General features: G+C 41.2%; 1 long non-coding RNA gene across 1 annotated transcript; it reads left to right on the plus strand.

Annotated features, from left to right (window-relative positions):
• The first annotated feature begins 1,405 nt into the window (after window positions 1-1,405).
• LOC135315303 (uncharacterized) lies at window positions 1,406-14,084 on the plus strand. The gene is made up of 3 exons (XR_010374737.1): window positions 1,406-1,528; window positions 4,225-4,349; window positions 13,971-14,084. It is a non-coding gene; the product is annotated as an uncharacterized LOC135315303 (long non-coding RNA).
• The last annotated feature ends 2,746 nt before the right edge of the window (window positions 14,085-16,830 follow it).

Here is a 16,830-nt window from a genome sequence, read left to right on the forward strand (position 1 = left end):
TCAAGTGAGACCAAAGGATGGAAAACTGGTTGTCTGAGTTATTTTGAGGTTTTTATTATGTTCAGGGATTAATTTGGATGACAACAATGGTGTTTTTGGTGCAACAAGTAGAATTAAATAAGCAGTCTGGCAGAAGATCTGAGAAGCAGAAGGTGAAAATAAATAAAATGGAGCAGCGAAGAATGCAGAAAGAAACAGAAAGTGTTCAAAGGCATGTAAATGCGATGAAGGCTGAAGCCAAATTCATATGCAAACATCTAAGGTACAAATCCTCTTCCCTCCTTTTTTCCTTCCCCTGACAATGCACGTGTACAGCCCCTGCCCCCCTCTTGCGTTTACTCTCAGGACAGAATTTAAGTGATGGAACAGAGGAAAAAGGAGGCAGATGTGACTATGTGGGAAGTTGCTTTGCCACTCAGTTGTGGATGGGAACCACATCTTCTTATGTAGCTTGTGGGAGGGGGATTTATTCTTTCAGCATTTTGAGAAAGACTTATGATTCCACCTGGATTTATGCACAATAGCTTTCCTGTCTGTACTCTTTATCTTTCTTTGAGAACTCTCTGACTAAGTTATTTTCCTCCTGGGATGTATAAAGTATACTCTCACCTACACTGGGATAAGAGACTCTTGAACACAAAGGCCTCTGCTGAAGGTCTTTTGCAGGTTTTATCCATTCCCATCAAATTTCACCTGGAGCTCAACCATAGGGCCTTACTCAGGTTGGGTCATGTGGTAGGCATTATGAGCTCCAAATGGTGTAGCTGTGTGCTATGGCCTTGTTATAGGAAGTTCACACCAAGGCTCTACACTAGCAAACCATTTAACTTTTTAATTGTAATGATGATTAAGTCATCTCACTGAAGTCAGTTGTACAGTACCTGAGCTTAAAGCTGAAATCATCCCGAAGTGCTTTGTTGGCTTAAAGCCCGAGCTAGCTTTCAGTGTATTACAGGCAGCCTTTCCTGGGATGAAGGTGAATTAGAATTGTGCTAAGGTATTTCTAGCAAGATGAAAAATCACATGTAAAAGTTTTATTGCTTCTTCTGTTTTCTGTGAACTCAAAAATGAGGCCATTTCTATGAAAAATGGCATTTGAGAATATGAAATTTCCAGAAGAAGTGGGGATCCCTTCTGTAACAGAAGTTGAATGCACAGTGAACAATCCTTTTTGAAAAAAACCTGTGCTATCTCTGGAAATGGTGGTCCTGTGTGAAGTTTTGGCCCTGCAAAATTAACTAAATGTTGTGAACTACGTCTGGTTCTAAATTAAGTTTGCCTTAGTGCTCCAATCCTGTACAGAAGTTTACCCGGAGCCGGTGTGACAGGGCTTCAGAGACGCCTGTGGGTCTGCGCGTCTGTGCCATTCGCTGCTGGGGGCCTGTGTACAAGGAGGTGGTCTGTATGTGTTGTTCCCAGTGCCTGCTAACCTTTCTCTTCACAATTTCTCAGTACAGAACTGCTTAGTGACTCCATCCAAAATCCTGCTCCCGAAGAAGAATTTGGTTGGTTGGTTACGGAACAGAAAGTAAGTAATGGCCAATGGTTCAACAGTATCTGGTAGTTTCTGCTCTTCTTTGTGCATTTCTCTGGACACATTTGTCCTGCTATAGGTGGGGTACTCCTGAAAAGCCATAATCTTCTGCTGTTTGTAGTGGCATAGCGAGTAATTTGAAACCATGTGATTTATTTAACGCCATTTCACTACTTAGCTTGCAGAATCTCTGTGAGAAATACTCTGGGTCCCTTGACCTTATTTTTTCCTTCAGATTTCTTTTGAACAGCATGTCTGGAACATGTATTTCCTGTGTTATATTTCTTCTGTGGATTCATCTTTAACATTCAACGTGTGAACTTTTCTTGTAATCGGTTCTGATCAGTAGAGCTAGTTCAAGTACTCCTGTAGATAGTTTAACTCAGTTTTCTTGTTGGTAGTCACAAAACACTGAGAGGATGCAGTCCTGTAGCTGGGCGGGAGGAAGCGGAATTCTGCCCCTAACTGATTTCGTACTGAAGTCAGAGGATACTCACGCACACTTCTGTATGCCCGTAGCAGGTCCACAAAGCCAGTGGTCATGTATTTAGCAAATGCATTCAACACAGAAATTTCCACAGATCCTTGGGTTTGTGCATTAGTTAGATGAACCTGCCTCTCAGCTGGATGAGGTTTTATTCCATGATTTCATGAGAACCAGCTTTGCAAACATCTGTAAATCTAAAGTGGACTTACTTTCAATACTTTTGCCAGTTGGATTTGATTGTTTCTAGTGGCACCTGAAGAGGAAAACAAAAGGAGCATTACAGTGCTTAGTGCACACTCGTTGAAAATTGAAATATTCCCTTTTTTCCCTTTATTTGCTTAGGGTTTGGGGTAAGTTTTAGGGGGAGATGTGCTAATTAGTCACAGAAAAAAAATCCAAAGCAGCAAGAGCAAAAAAACCCCAGACTGCTCCAGAAATGGTATGAAGTTTTTCCTTTACCTTTGATTGTATATCTTCCCTGCACTTTGTTGCCAACAATTGCAGAAGTCTTGCCTGTTTCAGGGAGGAGGATGAAGGCACTGGAGATATGTTGTCTATTTTATTTATGATTATCTTGGTAACATTAAATAACACACTGTACTGTCCGTGCTAGCTTCTGATGACTTTTGCGGCTTTGAGTCCGAGGGCAGAAACAGCAGCAAGGGCAGAGAACACGGGCTGCATTTTGGAAACGCCTTTTGTCTGGCAACCTGTTACACGCGGGCTGGGAGGCTCTTCCCCGCGCCCCCTGCTCCCTGCGCTGCCCTCGCTCGGGGCACACCCTCTGTGTACATTCTGCACATTCCACAAGTGACTTTGCTTATATAACCCTCGCTGCGCTACCTTCCTCTCCCCGCATAGGTGAACTGCCGGCTGCCCTCACTTAAACAGCACCGCTGTCCTCACCCACTGTCCAGGCTTCCTAGGCACACGTCCGCCTTCATTTCTGATTCAGTTTTTCTTGTTTCTAATAGCTAAACTCAAAGAGTCTCAGTCTTGGGGTATTTCTTTTCAGGGCAGCGCTAAGGCAGTTATCTAGCAGCTGCAGAAGCCAAAGTGACTTTGTATGTTACTGTACTTTCCTGAATTGCAACCTTAAAAACTGTTCGCCCAGAAGCACTGCGTAGCAGTCCCACTCAGCAGTACGGATGATGGAAGGTTGCAGGCTGGAACCCAGCACGTGAGGCTGCTGCTGCTGTTTGCACTGAAATGCCTGTGCTGGGCAAACCTCTGCACCATCCTGAGCCACCTCTTCTCTTTCCACATGGAAGGAATGCTAACACCCAACTTGTAAAAAAAACCAAAAAAAACCCAAACCCAAATACAAAACCAAAAAACAAAACCCCAAACAAACCCCCAACACCAAATCTCTGAGATCCTTGTGCAAAGATGTGCTCTAGGTACAAAGCGTACCTACACGCATTTAAAACAGAGTCATTCAAATAGATTCATCCAGGACATGAGCTCAAGTTTCAGCTTTTCTTGCCAGGTGCTGGTGATTTCATAAAAGTGAACATTTTTCATAGAATCATTAAGGTTGGAAAAGACCTCTAGGATCATCAAGTCCAGCTGCCAGCCCAACACCTCCAGGCCTCCTAAACCATGTCCACAGGTGCTGCATCTACGTGTCTTTTGAACACCCCCAGGGCTGGTGACTCCCCCACCTCTCTGGGCAGCCTGTGCCAATGCCTGACCGCTCTTGCAGTAAAGAGATTTTTCCTAACATCTAAGATTTCTATTTGAATTGCTCTATCAATGCTGTCAATAATCTGCCAAGAATAATTGGTAATAAATGATTGTAATGATAATATTGTCAGTGCCAATAACCTTAATAAATATAGAATCTGCAGGTTGCACAGCTAAAGGGAGAAATAGTCTCAAAAGACTGTGTTCTAAAATAAGCTTATTGTGTTTTACTGGTTTAGGATTTTTAATTTTAAAATTTGTTTCCAAAGATTTTAAGTGTCACCTTTAACCATCATCAGATCGATCTGTAGAAATTTCTGCTGGAACACATAGGATGGTTTTGATTTTCAAAGCTGCAGAGCATTTCTGGTTCCCGCTGCAGTCAGTTGGAATTGTGGGCATGCAGGAACTTTAGGAATGAATTGTTAGTTGTTGTTATTAATTTATTTGGGAAACACAAACAGTATGACTCATTAACTCATGTCTTGAAAAATGCTGTGCTCTTTCTTCACAATAGGCATAGTACTGGAAAGCGCTACCTTCCAACATTGACTTCAAGTAGAATTTGAGCAACAGAATTATGAATGGGGACTTACTTCACTAATCTGCAAAGCCCTGGAAAGCTGATAATATACAACAGAGGTAAAAACACAGGAGTTCAAAATTATATGTTTTGTGTCGTTAATGAAACTACCAGAATATGTCTGAATGACATAGGACATACATAAATATGATGTCACCAGCTTGAAAACATGCCTTCCTGAGGTTTTTTGCATTCATTCCTGAAGTGGGGTTTTAATTTCATGTCATCTATTTGGTCATTATATCCTGTTGCTTTTAAAATTCTTGGCTAATTTACTTTCTTCTGCTGTAATTTCCATTTCCAAATTCTTTGATAAGTGTCAGCCAGTGCCTTTTCAGACATTTCCTCTGTATATAACCCAGAGAGCTGCTTAATCATAAGTCATATGTACAGCAATATGGTTTTATTATTATTCATGTCTTTCTAAAAGCTGAAGCCAAATCTTAATTTGAGAGCACAATAGCTGAGGCTTTGAAAAAAAAGGAGAAAGAATAGTAAGTCGCTGTGGACCCAACAATTTCCTTAGCAACCTTTCATAATAAAGGGCTCCGTAAAGTACTTTACACTCTCAGATTCTGTCGCCTGCGTGCCTTTGGATCTGCCCTTTTGCTCTTGTGTCAGCCTTTGCTCAGGCAAGCTCCGCACCAGCACTGAAGGGATGTGTCACGGAAAGCTAGACTGCAGAGGAAATCTTCCTGGCTCTTCTTTGCTCTGTTTCTTTTTTGAAGGGGCAGACTTCCTCTGGGAGAGACCTGTCTGTGACTGAGTCCCCACAGTTTACAGTGTCAGCTCTGGAGGTGGCAACATTCCCGGTACCTATCAGTGTTGAGTGCCATAAGCACCAAATTTCACATCTATCTCCTTAGTGAGGAATAGAAATAGAAATCAAAACCAGTTGTGCGAATGTGTTCTGTAAGTGAGCTGAAAAGAAATGTCTCCTACCTCTGTGTATTGTAACTCCTCTGTCTAGATACTTCCATTGATACGTTCTATGTGCTGGTTGTAAATCTAACTTGCTGTGTGTGAAGATATTTGCAGCTAGACCATCCAGTATAAAGTTATATATAGAGAGAGATCATCTAGCACGGGAAATATTTTATTGGAATGGAGGAAAAAAAATGGAGAAATGATCTAAAAAGGCATTACGTTTTGCACTGTTAAACATTCTAAAAATAAACTGGGAAGGTATCTGATACAAACTTTTTTTCCCTTTCCCTCTCTTCTCCTTCTCAGACATGTGTACTCATAAAATTTAATGGAGTGGAATTGTCTGAGAGAATGGGACCATTTTTAATACACCTTTCTGAGGCTCCTTGGCACATATGTGAACAATTTTAATAAAAAATGTTGATTCGCAGTGATTCTTAGACGTCTTGTGGTTGATCATCTGTACTGGACAGATGGATTCGGTCACTGTAAGCCAAATAAGTAAATTAGCACTATCTTTGAAATGTATAGCCACACTTGGCATCTGCAGTTACCGCACTCCCTCCCCACAGTTCAGATGCCTTCACCTATACTGCTAACTGGCCTAACTATATTCTGTTTGGCCTTGAGTTAGAACAGAGGACCACCTGCATGAAAGAGATGTGAAATGTTATGCGTGCCTTTGTAATGGGATAAAGTACCAGAGTACCAAGTCTGCAAATATTTTACTGAGCAGGTCATGTATTAAGTAAAGCACTGAAAGGTAAAATGATAAATGATGAGGTCATCGTTTTAGAACTGGTGTCCAGGTGGTGAAAAGCCAGAGGGCTGAGATTTAGAAAAAAGTGACTTCCTTTAAGCTCCACTGACTTGGTGTGTTGCCTTCATTGTACAGGACGAAGCCGTACTGTCTCGGCTGGCATTTGGCCTGTTTGTGTATAAATCTGCCTGTAAAGCAAGAACCTCGTAAAGGAAGGATGTAGATGTGCTTTTGACTGTCAAGATTCATCTTTTCAAGTGGCTCATGGGCTGCAAAAATACATTCTGTATAACGCTAGAATTTTACTTAGGCTAATGTAAATATTCGTGAAACGCTTTAATTAATTCTGCCTGACAAGGCAAGTCGTGGAGACTGTATTTAGAAGTTTCCCCTCCTCCTTCCCCATTTTTAACCTGCAAGCTGCAGATCAGCTAGTATTCGCGATCTCCAAACCAACCCGACAGTTCCAAACACATTGGAATGAAATTCAGGTGAAAACTTTCTGTCCTGTCCTGTCCTGTCCTGTCTTTTGGGGTTAGCTTTCTGCCAGATATTACTTGACTGCAGAAGAATCTAATAACTGCAGGAGATGGGGTAAAAGGTACTGGACTGGATCAGAGCATTTCATGCAACTTCTCTGTTGCTTTCATTATAAAGTGTTGTTAGTGTAACTCAGAAGGAAATTCTGTTTGATTTGAAAGTACCTCTCTCATTTGTGACTGTTCCTTTAGTTCAGTGTGTGATCTAGGTGCCCGGGTGTGAACACACGCATTTAGACTGATGTGGGTAGCACAAAGGTATGGGGTGGAGGGCCTATCAGTCATTTTTCAAAGCACTCATGCTTTGTCAACTCTGCAGCAAGCTGCTTTATTCTCTTTCTTCTGCCTGGGGCAGTGGAGCATCAGTCAAGTATTTCCAGAGTGAAAGTCAGTTGTTTTCTGGTGGTCTAGGGAGCTGAATGTGCTTGCTAAAGGGTCAGTTCAAAGCCAGGACTGAGGCAAAGGGAGAAGCGAGATAGCACGGACAGGTGGAGGGCAGGCTGCTGGAGGAAGTTGATCTTTCTGTGGCAGCAAGCTATGAGCAGGTAGAAAAGATAGTCGTGCAAACTGGCGTAATTTAAAGAGAGTTTGAAGAAAAGAATTCAGGTTTGAATAATATGCATATGTAATTACTTCCCTTAGGCTCCAATCTTAAAGACTAAATTGCACAGATCTTCAAGAAAGGTACTTCCTTATTTCTCAGGGACTTTGTTTCTGAGGGACAGAATTAATTTCCTTATATTACCTGTCAATGCCCTAGTGGGATTCCCGTTTCAGTAATGTCTAATGTCATTGCCTCCTTTCGTAAGTGGAAAGCTCACTGCAGACTGAGAGACATGAGTACTGGCCTATTGCCATTTTACAGGCAGTGTGTACTACCTGGAAGCCACTAGCTTGATGCATAAAAGGTCTTCTGATGGAAACAAATTCTTTGGTGCCCCTGGCTAGAGCACAGCACTGGCAAAGAGGTAAGACGACTGGTCCAGCCTGGCTGTGCACTTACTTGGTGCCAAGTGCTGAACACCGTCCTGAACCTTCTTTCTGTTTTGAGAGAGGGTAAAGTAAGATACCTAGATGTAGGGGGAATTAGTCTTTGGGCAAGAGAATCACACACTTACCCCATGTGAATTTTTTTCTCTGTCTGTGTTTGTATGCATGTAATAACTCTTGGAAAGCACACAAGCACTTGTGGCTCAGCTCCGAGTGAGGCAGCGTTGAAGCACAAAGTAGGCAAATTTGAAATTGTTTGGAGACTTTTCAGAGCTTCTTATTATCTCATTTGTGCATTTAATGATTATTGTGAGTGCATGCATGGAGAGTTTTTGAGGTTTGGATGCCGCTGGCAGTGGTTGGAGGGACAGAGAGACCTACCTGCAACACGGGCACGCAGCTGCCAGGTGCCTTGGTACCCCGAGATGGGGTCCTGGTAAACAGTGGGGACAAAGCTGGTGTGTGAGCAGTGTGGAGGCCCAGTGGCGTGTCTGCTACCCATCGCTTAATGCAAAGCAAAACCCACTCTTCATTAAAGACACCCGGCCAAGGCAGAGTGCTCCCTGCCTGGGAGAGAGTCCTTACAGCATCTTTAGCTCTCTGTTGAGTGGGATGGGGGAAGGATGATCTGAATGTATCAGTGGCAGACATTACATGTTGATAGCCTGGAGTATTCTGTGTGGCCAGAACAGGCAGTCATATGTGGAATAGGTGATGTGCTCATTTAACCCGGTAAGGCAGGAGTTTGAAAAGAGCTCAGGTACATTAAAGGTAAAAATATCCCTGAAAACCAGGGGGCTTTGACGATTTTAAGTCACGTATGAGCTTTTGAAAATTATGTTGTCTCTGAACTCCTCAGCATAAGCTCTCAGCTGATAAAACTGCCTAAAGCAGAAGATTACTCTTCACACAGCGATGGTCAAAGTGGCGGAGTCCTGGGTGCCTCATGTAGGTGCTTGGTGCGGGCTTCGCTCTGGAGCCTGTAGCGATAAGGCAAGCTGTGTAACTGACAGGGTCAGCCCTGTTGCGACCATTTGCCTGAAAGATCATGAAGTCGTATAGGATTCTCATGCGTGTGTCGTAAGCCCAGTCCTAGCTAAAAAGAGAGAGAGGCTGAATAATAAGGTTTAGAGGTTTTTATCTGTAATTTGCTTTTATCACAATGAAATATGTAAGTATGAAGCTGAGGGCTGCTTATAACTCCTGTCCAAGGCTCTGCTTCCTTCTGATTAATATGACTAAAACAGTGAAGCAACAGGATGCAGTAAGGTGAAGAAATGAAACCACAATAACTGAGTAAAATTTTTGATGAATTAAAAAAATAAATGAAAACCTTATGTAAAAAATATACAGAGAAATCAATCCTTTCTTTCTGTCTTTCTTTTTCTGTCTTTCTGTCTTTCTTGGAATCCACCCTGAACCAGATGTTGGGAGTCTGTAGTTTAGTGTTTTTGGATTGCTGCCCAGACTTTTACCTATCTTTTCAGCTATTTACACGGGTTTTATTTCTCCAGCTGTGCTTTCACTGATACTGTACAGTCACAGACCTGCTAAGTTGGGAGTCACTAATAGAGGGAGTTACTGTATTTTCGTTGAGATGAACAGTGATACAAAACATCAAATGGAAATAATTTTCTTTGCTCAAAGAGTAAGAGGATCAGGCTTAATGAAGGGTGTGAAGAAATCTGCTGTGGACAACGATAACACAGAAGGAGGGAAGGGAGTGGCATAGGAATTTTCTTTCCAACACCATCACAGAGAAGGAGCAGACAGCTGCTGCTGCTGCGTATGGGAAAAGGTGCAGGGGAATGTCTTTTGTTTCAAACAGACTAAACTTCCATTGTGTTGTTTGGCTTTAAGTGTTTTTTAGATTTAATGGTTTCTACCCTTACTACCTTTTAATTTCCATTAAAATTATGTTCTTCTTTTTATGCTTATTGATTAGTATGATTTTTTCTTTGGATTTTTGCTCCATAAAGTTTTGGTATGGAGGAAATAGAAGGTTGTTGGCATACTTCCATGTGGTCTCTGAGCTCTGGGCATAGAGAAGTTCTATCATTTGCCTCTTGTGTTATCGCATGTATTGACAGCAAAATTATGAGCCTACATGCCAGTCCTCTGAAAGACGCTAAATCTAGTTCTTAGGGTTGCTCTTACAGTTGCACTCAAACTTTTTTATTTTGTGTTGGCATAACATTTTGCACATTTCTAAATTATAGCCTTCCAATTTGTAGTCGTCTCAGCTGTAAGGTCCAGACTGGAGAGGGGAGAAAGTTTCCCAACAGAAGATTGGTAAGGGCTCTCCTGAGTGAAGGGGTATAATTTTTAAAGGTGTCATGTGGCAGCCTGCCTAAGAGACTGATGCTTCAAGTTTGGTCCTGACTCTGGATTTAAGCCAATACCCTAGAGGTTAAATATTCCATAGCCTGTTACCAATCCCTTGAGCAATCTAGTGTCTCCAGGTGCTAGTCTTTTACACAGACTTCTTAGCAAAAGCAATTTCATTGGCAGTAAGAATCAGCTAGTTCAGTTCAACTGGAATTTTTTAATGAAGTCTCTCATACCAGTCGGGCTGAGGATCATCTAATGGAAGGGAAAGGCAAATGAAGAAAGGCAAGGGAAATTGGGGGTATTCTGGAAGGCTGTTTTACAGTGCTGTGTCTAGGAAGAGGTGGCAGAAGGGTGTGCCTTAGAATGGGTGTGATGAGGCCGTGTGTCTGAGCTAGCTGAGACCAACCGTTTTGTTACTGAGCTTGTTACAGGACATGCAACACTTGTTAGCTGTAAGCCTAAGTATTTGAAAAATACCCCCCCTAACATAATTTTTCAGGATGGATATAAAATGAATGCCTGAGCTGTTGTCAGCCAGTACAGCTGACAGTGGTGGCCTTGTTCTTTAAGTGGATTGTATCACACAGTCACCATGCTTGTCCCCAGCTGGAGGGTACACTACAAATATGCAAAATGGACACAAGTTGCTCTTGGGGAGGTTCCGATTGGACACGAGAGGGAAATTTTTCACAGTGAGGACAGTCACCGTTGGAATAATCTCCCCAGGGAAGTGGTTGACTCGGCCACGTCGGACACTTTCAAGGGTCGGCTGGTCAGGGTGCTGGGCCGTCTTGTCTAGACTGTGCTCTTCCTAGAAGGGTTGGTCCAGATGATCCCTGAGGTCCCTTCCGACCTGGGATTCTGTGATTCTGTGAAAATTTGGTTCAAATCTGGATACTCATGAATGCTAAAGCAGTACTAGCAGCTTCCTTTAGGACAGTATTTCTGAAAGAAAGATAAAATGAGACAGATTTTAAAAAAAAAAGGTATTACTCACTTACATTAGTGTCTGGAGCTAGGAGGAGGCAACTGATAGGTCAAGAACATGTATTTTCTAACCCAGACTCTCTCATTTGTGTTCCTAAGTCAGTTACATATTTTATCTTTAGAGCTAAATTTTGGTCCACACCATTCTCCACTAAAGATAACGCCTACTACCACAGTATGAACATTTATATTAGTGCTTTATTTAGCATATGAATTTTGATCCTTTTGATTCCCAAATAGATTACTGGGAATTTAAAAATTTTTTTAAAAGACTGAAAGTGCAGAGTTTATGTGTCAGAGACACATACTGGTATGGCCTGAGTATTCAAGTTTACACATCTTAGGTCCGAGGAGGTAGGTTCGTGCGAACGCGTATGGCCACATCAGCCAAAAGAGACTGTTCAAAGCGCACTCTTTATACACATAATTTATGCAATTTGTTAATCTTGTGTTGTATCTTAAGGGCCTCTTGAGGCCATCAAGTTTACCACTTGGGTAGAGGCTGTGTTGCTAACATGGCTCCTGTTAAAATCCAAAGGCTCTGGTTCTTTACTTACATTTTGATTGTGATTCAATCCTTATTTCTACAACTCACATTTCACTGTTTTCTTCTCTTCAATTTTTTTCCCATCCCAGCAGCCATCTGGTACTTCCTTCTGTCAGCCAAGTTTCTGTTCTTTACCTGGAGCCTTTCAAACAGAGACTCTAGAAGAGAGTGGATTAACAGTTGTCACTGGAAAATGAGTTTACTTCCAGCTGGAAAAGCTGTGAAATATAACTATTCATTGATATGTTATACATTTCTTCTTGGACACTCTTAATTCTATTTGAAGGCAAATACCTGGGAACAGTTTTCCTTAGAGTTAGAAATCTGTGAGAGGACCCTTAGTATCTTTAAAGTGAGTTGGCTGACTTTACTTGCTCATATTATGCATGGGGTCTCAACATAACGAACGCGTTCTTTAGCAGACAGGTATTTGGGATTAGCCAAAGATGAGTCTTGAGACTTTAATCTCGGTCAGATTTAGTCCAGATGAAAGAGGACTGTGGGCGCCCTACTATGCGTACTTTTATTTTTCTCCTTCTTTTTTGGTACTAAACTCTGAAGGTTGTATTTGCCCTGCATTATCTTTGTCCCTTTTATAATTAGAGTAGAAGCGCATAAATCAGTTGAGAAGCAACCTATTCTCTTTTCTGTCCGTGGTTTATTATAAGCATCCAAAGACTAAAATTTTCTTGTGTACTTTTAATTATTTCAAGAACTGAAATGTCTAGGCTAGTAGTAAAAGTGTCATGAAATTACTGTAAGGTTGCTTGAGTTTTGGCTGTAAATCTTATTCACCTTGACTAGATCTCATACTTTAATTCACTGGGGTATAAAATACCATTTACATTAGTTCTTAGTTCACTTAATCATAATTAAATGACTTCAGAGGCCAATAATTCCTAGAGACTCTTTCTTTGATGTGACACAAATAACAAACTGTGTTTGTAATGTGAAGGTGTTCTACTTCACTTTTACATTTGCCCTAGCCTTATACAGCGTATAACGTTCTCTTTAGGTATAGACATATGCTCTTGTTACATGCACCATATGGGTCACAGATGTGGCTGACATGGCTACATGACATCTTTTTTAATTTCATTGCACCATACCAAGGCTGTGCATAGACCTTTTCATGATGGTTTGAAGGGATTTCTGCTCAAGATTTTAATTTTTTTTCACCTGAATGATGACCGGGGGAGAGGGGGCCCTCTTTTTCTGCTATCAGGTTATATTGTGTTAGTAAAAACCGTTATGAAAATAATATTTTGCTGCTGCTGAATTCATTGTCACCTTAAGCATGGCTTCACTGCAAGGTACCAGTAATTCCTTCTATTTCTGTGTATACCTAATACTTGAGCTTTGCCTTGCTTTTCCTCTTCTGATAACAGTCAAAGGGTACTTTTTGGAAGGATTAGTGCCCATCTGTAGAGTCTTCATGAACTTCAAGAATTTGAAATCTACTTTTAAGTTTTGCAGCTACTTTCTGATTTAAATGCAACTTAAGAAATACTTTTATGTTAAGGAGCATATTTGGAAGTAGGGGTTTGTTGCTAAGCAATTTTGTCATAGTGTATACGGTTCTACTGATCTGAAATTCTAATTTTACCCAGTATCATATAGCAGCTCACTTTGCCTGTGAGTTCTGAACCAACATATTGCTCTCATGTAGCATCATCTATCTGTGCGCAGTAACCTATGAATACGGCTGCCATGGTGACCACCGTGGACCAAACTCAGGATTTCCACAGAGTCGTCCAGCTGTGAATGGGACATTTGGGTGTTATCTCAGTCAAAATATGTCTGCCTGCCTGTCTGTTTGTCTAACTAACTACAGGCTTAGTGAACTCTTAGTTTTGTTGTGTCAGGTTGGAGGAACAGAAGTTATCTGAACAATAGTACTGGTTAGGAATTGAACTAATAAAAGTTCCAGGGCAATACTTGTTACACATATGAGTATGTTACACATACTCATAATTTATGAATGGTCTCTTTTTTTTGTATTGCCTGCAGTGGAAGCTGCATTAGTTCCAAGAGGAAACATAGTCCATATAGTTTATCATATCAAAGGTCAATGGGAGACTATTTGTGTTCTTCCAGTAGCAGCAAACGTACCCATGGGAGAGGAGTGCCCAAGTTAGGTTAGAGGTAAAGATGGGTAATTACTTGCTTATGTCTCATAATCAACAGTGGAAAGTGAATAATTACAAACTGGCATATTCATATTAGGCAATTGATTGTTCACCCAGTGAAACCCATCCTTGGCAAGACCAACTGAAAACTATATGCTTCAATCACCTAAACAGTTTCGTTCTATTTATTGTGAGTACATTGTGTAGCCTAATGTATGGATAAGGGGACTGAGCTAGCACACAGCCCCAGAACGCAGGTCAGGAGAAACCTTGGATGGAGGAGCACCTGTCAGGCTTAGAAATAGTCTTTACTGCAACTTGAAGTTCTTTTGTGTGGCCTGTGAAAATCGTAACGCCTTGCAAGCTTGCACTTCTTGGGGTAGAAAAAATTGCAATTAAGCCAGAAGTTTTTTCATTAAAATGTATTACACATGCTAAAAATGTCTTTCTTCTTTTCCAAAATGTGAAAGAACCCCTCAGATGTGTGAGCGTGGCATTTCTTTTTCACAAAGTGACCACACCTGAAGCAAAACACTGAAAGGACGTGGGCTACCGTGGAACTGCTTCAAGACCTCTGACAACCCTAATAGTAAGTCTTGTTCCTTTCTCTGAGATAGAGCATCAGGGATGAGGGATGTTTGGGGATCTTCAGTGCACATTTATTCATTATTCTGAATTTTCTTACTTCTGCCTATAGGACAAGACAAGAAATGAGAAACACACATAAAGTAAGTCTTTGTTTTAGTTTCATCTAACTTCTGTTCTTTTCACATAATTGAAATGTTACTACTTCTAAAATGCAAAATGTTTTCCATAATTGACTAGTCAGGTAGTTTCATGAAACAAATAGAATAATCTATTCTACCCCTTGTACCACGTGTTGCTAGCAGTATCCCATCCTCTGTCTCAAGACATCAGAAACACAGAATCAGAACTCTCAATGAATAACTGGGAATTCTGTATATATTTCAGTTACCTACTTTCTCAATGGACATATAGAAGCTACATTCAGATATTAAACATTGTGCTAAATTATGTATATTTTCTAATGTAAATATCCGTTAGTAGGCAAATGTAACGAGAACACATTTTTCTTTGGATAAATTTGCTGCATGTAACTCAGGTGCTTTCCTACTCTTACTGAAAGCCACTCTGGTTTTCTGAATGCACTTGGCAGTCTTTTAATGCAGTTATTATCAGCCTGACTTAACTTCCCCTATGACTTTACATGACATCTCTAGCAGTGTATTGCACTCACCCTTCCCACATACCTGCAGCCACTGGAAGAAAGAGCAACGGAGCTCAGGAGATCGCTGCTGCAGTCTGAGTCTCAGTGCACAATGAGTTCCCAAGGTGCGGGGTGACTTTCTGTCACTAATTCTATCTATGAGATCAGGGCAATTAATTTTATTAGATTTGGAATGTTTTAATTTCAACTTTGACCTTTTATTTAAATATACATTCATTTAAATTTGCAAAGCAGAAGTAGATTGCAATGCAAAGGAACTCATTTGCTCAAAATATTTTGGAAAGGACATCTGGGTAGTTTCAAAAGGTTTTGCCTTTATTTTAATAGGAAATTTGCCCAAATTAATTTGCTTCCATGGTTTCTATTTTGCTGAAACAGCAAAGAGTTTTCTCATCCCTCCCCGCCCAAATAATCTCTTCTTGATAAACCTCTTTCTGAATCTCACTGATACTGATGGAAATGAGATATGATTGATATCCATGTGGAAAGAAGAGATTCAGAAGTGAGTTTGAATTGACATTCACCAGTGTTGGCAGACATGATTGGGCCAATTGGACTAAATATGCTTCTTTATTTTGCAGTCCGGAGAGGCTAGGTTCTGCAAGTGGAACCATCTCTGGCCTAAACCTCTTGATCATACTTTTTTCCATCAATACGTATAATGTGTTCGAGGTCCTCCTTGATTTTTCACGGCTCTTGAGGCATTGTTTTAAATTACTGCATTGCACCTTTTGTTGCGCTTATTTTGCAAAAGATTACGCAAAGGCAAGTAGTCCTGTTTCTGCAGAATAATCTTTATTGAAGATCATGGCCTTTCTTCCTCCTTCTGAAACCTTAGAAGAGCCGTTGGCTTTGCATCCCCTCCAGACATTAAGGGGTCCATTTCAAAGCAGTGAATGTGGGAGGTGTACACACAAATCTTTCTAACAAATAACGGGATTTATTTTTCTACTTGACCCTTTTGAGCATGTCTTTGAAAACTTACCCGAGAACATCTATCTGAAAAGCCTTCAGTCACCACTCTCTAGGATAGAGAATTTATGGGCAAGCAGGGTTTGGGCTTTGCTTAACCTTATCTGTATGGCTGAAGGAAAGCAAAAGATAATTAATTGTCTCATGGCTATTTAGCTTCCTTAGGGCAACTGCTGCCTAAGTTGACCCTGGCAGGGCACTCTTATACTGGAGCCTACTTATATCTATAGTAGAAGGGATGCACATAGCCTTGCTGCAGTACAAGGAACTCATTTCCCAGCCCTGTTGCTAGCCCATAACTTCTTGACACACCATGCTGTTAAACTGACATTTCATCCTCTCTGCTGCTTTTACATCAGCTTTTTACAGCAATCTCGAGTGTACTTCTTGGAGAGATTGTTTCTCTACATCCTATTAAGGTTCAGACAACTGAATTTCAGCTTTAAACCATGGGTGTTCTGCATGGAGGAGTTTCTAACGCAAAGAAGGGTCAACTGAGAAGAGAAACTAATGACTGCAGAAGAGACCCGAGGGAGGGAGTGTATTCCTTAGAGTAAGGGGTACATGAAAGATGTACAGACGGGGCTGTGATGATAGTGGGTGGGAGATCGCCAAGGTGGAACTGAGACTGCAGTATGGGCCACAAAGGTTAATGCTGGCTATTGAAAGGAAAGACTGAAAAAATGATCCCCAGGCCCGTTCCTGGTTTTTCATGTCATAGGAGTCATTGATATGAAGAACAGCCACAACAGAACACCTTGAAATTCCCCATGCATATTTACTTGCTAGACCTGCCTGAACTCAAATGGGTTGATATTAATCCTTCCCTCTGGGGAGCCCACGAAGTCCGTGGCAGGTTTCTAAGTGGTCTGTGATGTTGTCAGTCAAACTCAAACATTTGACAAGTTTTGTAAAGAGGAATTCTGCGAGTTTGGTTTAACCAAGGCAGAGATCAAACTTGTAATGAAGGTGGCAGGTGTTTCATGTGTTCAGGACAGGTGCTGTAGAAAGGCAGCTGAGACCTACTGTGACCATTGCCAAAAGTGCTTTCAGACTGTCTGTGCCCCGAGAGGCTCTGAAACAGGAAAGACTTGGTGCTGAGCCAGAAG

Source organism: Phalacrocorax carbo, chromosome 11 (genome assembly GCF_963921805.1).
Source record: "Phalacrocorax carbo chromosome 11, bPhaCar2.1, whole genome shotgun sequence".
Lineage (NCBI taxonomy): Eukaryota > Metazoa > Chordata > Aves > Suliformes > Phalacrocoracidae > Phalacrocorax > Phalacrocorax carbo.